This window comes from Harmonia axyridis, chromosome 5 (assembly GCF_914767665.1).
Source record: "Harmonia axyridis chromosome 5, icHarAxyr1.1, whole genome shotgun sequence".
In the NCBI taxonomy this organism is placed as follows: domain Eukaryota; kingdom Metazoa; phylum Arthropoda; class Insecta; order Coleoptera; family Coccinellidae; genus Harmonia; species Harmonia axyridis.
This window is the reverse complement of record NC_059505.1, coordinates 33,309,299-33,314,652: the sequence shown is the minus strand read 5'-3', so window position 1 is coordinate 33,314,652 and position 5,354 is coordinate 33,309,299. Positions and strand designations below refer to the sequence as shown.

Sequence of the window (5,354 nt, the reverse complement as noted above, 5' to 3'; positions counted from 1 at the left end):
AGGTTTCAATGTCCGTATCTTACCTCAACGAAATTGGCAGCCTCGAGAATATTATCAAAAATTTCAGTTTACAACCAATAATTTCTGAAGTATTAGACTAATTGCTGAACTGCAAGCATTTTCGTCATCTACGTTAACGAATCGATAGATATGATGCTATAAACTTCCTATGTGGAAACTTTTTCTATAATCTCTATGCAGGTTAAATTTGAAAACTCATAAATTTGCACGGTACCTACAAACTAAATAGGATACCCATTCCAAATTTCATGAAATAAGGGTAAAAATTGTTGAAGATGAGGCTGTTACGATTTGCAGTCACAGATCCGACAGGCAGCCTAAGTTGAATGATCTGATCATAAAATAAATTGCCTATTTGTTTTAGTTAGTTTATAGCTCCTTATCAAAAAATGAGTTTTCACTAGAGAAGTGAAAAAAAAGGTGCGACGAGGATGGGATTCGAACCCACGCGGGCAGAGCCCATTGGATTAGCAGTCCAACGCCTTAACCACTCGGCCACCTCGTCTTATATAGGGCATACGTGTTTACACTTTCTCAAACAGATTACTAGCACTGATATATCAAAAATACTCTAATTTTGATTAAGGTTTATGTTCAATGACAATCGTTTAAGAATAATATAAGTAATCAGAAAAAATATTCAGATCGTGAAAATGTGAGTTCTTCGAATTGCATAATATTATTCCATGTAGGTATAGCTAAATCATTTAATTTTTTTTAGATCAGATTTCTTCTAGAAATGAAACTCATTGTAAAATCTCGGTGAAATTATAAACTGAATTTGGATTTTTTCCACTTTTTCCAGCCTAGTAGTGTATTGTTCTAAAAAAAGTAGCTTAGCTGTGATCGATTATAATTAAAGAATTATCCCAAGGATGAACCTTTTTCGGTACCCTTCTACTAACACCTATTACTGCATTTTAAACCACAAAAATAGGTAGAAGCTTTCGGAACTCGACATCCATAATTTTCAGTAACAGTAAGCGGCTTCACGCAACTTAGCAAAAATGAGAGATTTTGATTTATTACAACCATAAATCCACCTAAAAGATCTGCTGTAAATACCTGAAATGGAAAATGAGAATTGCCCCTTAAATTAGTGGTAATTAGTGTTAAAATGAGAGCCATCCAATAAATAAGAGGAACTTGTTAACAACGCCATAGCTTTATTGGATTTGTTTGTTCCCGAACAGGTAGATGATTATACCCTATAATCTTCTATTTTATTGGGCTTTAGTTTGACAGGACACATTGTATATTTTTGGGCTTATTATTGGTCCGCTTCAGTTTCATCATCAGGTGGCATCAGGCTTTCATTTCTTATTTTAACATTTGTTTGACCCTGATGAAATTTCCACAGTTTGAGTCTTGAAATATGAATGTAGAATCCAAAATTCGAAAAATATTTGAGAAATTTTTTTCGAATTAAGTGTAAATCTTATAGCTGAAAAACCCAATCAATAAATTTCGTTTCGATGCGTCTACAATTTACGAATCAGCAGATGACACTAGCTACTGCCTAGGGAATGTCAAACTTCGAAATAGGTATTCACTTGATTTATAAACCTAGCAAAAATGTTTCCTCAATTTTTCCTAATCTTAATCTTCTTTAAGTTCATTCCGCGTCACTACAAAAAGTCATTATCAAACCTTTTTAATCTTTAACCCATTCTAAACAAGGTGTTCAAAATTGGCCGTTGAAATATATCCTCGACGGTATAACAAAGAATTGCCAATCAGCTTCAACTGGTAACAGGCTTCTAAGACTTTTAAGGGATTAAAACCTCAAAGTTGTTCACTGGAGGTCTAAGTGTTATTTCAGTTGGCTTCTGTTGGTATCAGTACAATAGAAGTTGCATATTGAAACACAGTAGGTATGTAATAGATAGGATTAGAAAAATTGCATGGATTAGTATTTTAAACCCATGTAATAAGTGTCGTATCTTCAGACGAAATCTTCAAAGAAAAAAAATCTGGTAATTTACGACTTTTTGGGAGAATAGAATACACCTAAAGACATCTGGTTTTCGCTTCTGAATCTAGCGAAGCTATGGCATCACTTTCTGGATGAAAAAAAATTGGTTTTTCCATTTCGAAATCTTAACTCGCATAATATGCATTCCAGGCCATTCTAAACAACTTTGGTTTTCTGTGTGACCGCAAATTCTTGTAAAAGCCTTAATTTTTACAATTCTTATCCGGCGCTTTCAATATAATTCGTTATGGTTACTTTGTTGGAGTCTTGTTCCAATATACAAATTTCAGCTTTTCCAGGTAGAAGGTTTGTGTTGAGTATACGCATACGTGGAATTCCTGTGATCTCCATATCTCTTTTGCTGATCCAATTTGGATTCAATTTGATTTGGATTGCGTTGTTAGCAGTTCTATAGTCATATTTGCGCTCTTTTGAATAAATGTTAATGCGCAAACTTGAAATTCTCGGGATCTCTATATTATGTTCGAAAAACATAAATTATTGAACATAAATGACATAAGAAATCTCAAGAAATATAACAATGTTGCCATTATAACCATTTTAAATTGTCATTACCTACTATCAAAAAACCGTTTTTCGAAACTTCACGTCTAGAATGATATAAATACAGTTAATTAACAATATTAAATGTCATTCGACAAAAATTCAAGAAAAGAGCATCAATGATTGTGAGAGATTTCATTATTTTAAGAAGAATGAGAAATCAATGGATATTTATTTCATTCTAAAGAGGGAGATATTCCATGAACGATGAAAATCCATATCAGCCAAATTATTTGTCGTCCACACGAATATCCAATTTCGGCCATAAAAACTTTTTAATTTGATAAATTTTTAAATAAAAATTGATTTGCAACGTCAAACATTAATTATAGTAGCATCATATATGATGGCTTACAGCATAATATAGGATGGATTACGGTTGGTAGAGCACTGGACTATTGATTCGGAGATTGCAGGTACGAATCCCGCTCGAGAAGGTACTTTTTTCGAAATTAAAAATTGTCTGTAAGCCATCATGTATGATGTTATTAATCATAAACAATTCTCAAGATCGACGAAGATTCGACAAACCTGGGTTTTCGTCAATACTATGTACTATAGCAGCAATATTCTGAGTTGTTCTTGATCAAAGCACAATGTTTCGATTCTTCACATCAAAAATTTGTCCCAAAAGCTCAAATGTTTCCACCAGTTTCAATATTATCCTTGTCAAATGTCAAAAGATGACAGCTTCAAAAGTGACAGCTGCCCATAAAACTGGCTAATCAAAATGAAACCTCTTATTGGAAACGTGATATTAAGACCAGCATTTGTGCTTTTCTGGGCTTTTTTGGATTCAGTATTAGGCATAATATAAGCTCTTGAAGTTTCTAGTAAAGGTAACTGTTTCCTCGAACAAATCATCAGGCTGATTATAAGAAATAAATGAGCATTGATGAAAATCCTTTGCTTTTATGCGTAATTTGAGCGCGAAACACTCGATCTTCAGTTTAAATTTACAGATAATAACAATAATAATATACGATATGAAATAGTTAAAGCAGGTGCTCTCGAAATGAATTTATTACACCTATCTAATTAGGAACTCAAACACTCAATTACATTCAAAAGGCATAAGATATTTTATGTCCCATATTGCAATAAAATGGTCATTGTTGAAGTGCTCATATACGTCAATTAAAACCTTCCACAGCTCAACCTCCATTTTCGCCTAATTAAAGAACAACCAAACAACATCAACCTCCCCAGAAAATAAAGCAGTTAATTAAAGAATATCACAAAAACCACATCCCCCATCGGGCAAGGTAATTACCATAGCCTGGAAAACACTTAAAACTCCAATATATGGTTAATTCGAAAGACAACTTTACGAGAGTCGTAATTATTTCTGAAACAAATGCGTTATAAAATGGCGTCCAGGTGATAATAGGCCTCATCAAAAACACACTCCGATTTTCGTGGGCAACCATTTCAAAATTGTATTTGTTTAATGCTCGACGTGTGGACACTAGACTGTGATGGAACAAGGTGGCGAATACTGGGTACAGTCATATTCTCAGGTGAACTTTGAATTATTAAGGTAATTGTCAGTGGCGACTCGTGAATATTTATCGTTGGTCGCTATAGGTATTTTGTAGATTTACAAACCATCACAAGGTACTACGCAGATGAAATAATCTGTTGATTTGGGATAGTTCATTTCAAGTGGAATAAAAAATCAAGAAAAGCACTTGACTTGGTCTTAAGAGCTTTTGAGCGCTCGTTCATCTATGCGCCAATTGCGACCTTTTCTCATATCTTGGGCTTTTTTCTCAATTATTTTTTCATGTCTTGTATTATATCTTGTCTTATGTCTTTGTCTTGTCTTTTGTCTTGTCTTTTGTCTTGTCTTTTGTCTTGTCTTTTGTCTTGTCTTTTGTCTTGTCTTTTGTCTTGTCTTTTGTCTTGTCTTTTGTCTTGTCTTTTGTCTTGTCTTTTGTCTTGTCTTTTGTCTTGTCTTTTGTCTTGTCTTTTGTCTTGTCTTTTGTCTTGTCTTTTGTCTTGTCTTTTGTCTTGTCTTATGTCTTTGTCTTGTATGTCTTGTCTTATATATAATCTTATGTCTTGTGTTATAAATTATTTATGCCTTGTTTTAGTCTTATTATCCCATGTCTTGTCTTGTCTTATGTCTTGCCAGATGTTTTCGCTACCTGAACTTTAGAACTTTCCTGGCTCTGATCAAAGAACTTGGTTTCAGCAGGATGGACTCTGGCCCACTCAGAACAAAATATTCGCCATAAAATGACAACCACCATGAAGCATATTTGCTAAACGGTCATCAAGAACTTCAGTATTAGATTGAATGAGTACGGTGAAGGCATAATTAGAAAAATAGTGATTTTTTCATAATTGATAAAAATGTTTTCGACAAACGGCTTATTTTTTTTCAAGAAATCTTTTGAAGCTTATGCGTATTTTCAGTGAAAGTACGTATACGTTTTAAAATATCACTTGTCGAAAAAAATTGACCCTGACTTCACGTCAGTACTCTCCTCATTTTTGAAATAGTCATTCAACTTTCAGAAGGTCAAGTTCAAACATTTATTCACTTATGCCACCAAGTCATTTCATTTTAACCCCTTACGGGACGCACCTGGTAGTTCTCCAGGCGAACACTGTTTGAAGATGTAAATTGATAGAAGAAGTCGAGGCGAGAGAGAAGAAAATATGGTTTATTGGCTTGAGCCTGAACAACTAACTATATATGTTTTTTTTTCACTGACAACTCCAATGTGGAATGAAATATAAATGAAGGCTTGTTAATATCTGATGGGGTTTTTGGAATGGGGTGTTT

At 33.8% G+C, this 5,354-nt stretch overlaps 1 non-coding gene across 1 annotated transcript; it reads right to left on the bottom strand.

Annotated features, from left to right (window-relative positions):
- Positions 1-444: 444 nt before the first annotated feature.
- Trnas-gcu lies at positions 445-526 on the bottom strand. Its single transcript has one exon. It is a non-coding gene; the product is annotated as a tRNA-Ser (tRNA).
- Between the last annotated feature and the right edge of the window lie 4,828 nt (positions 527-5,354).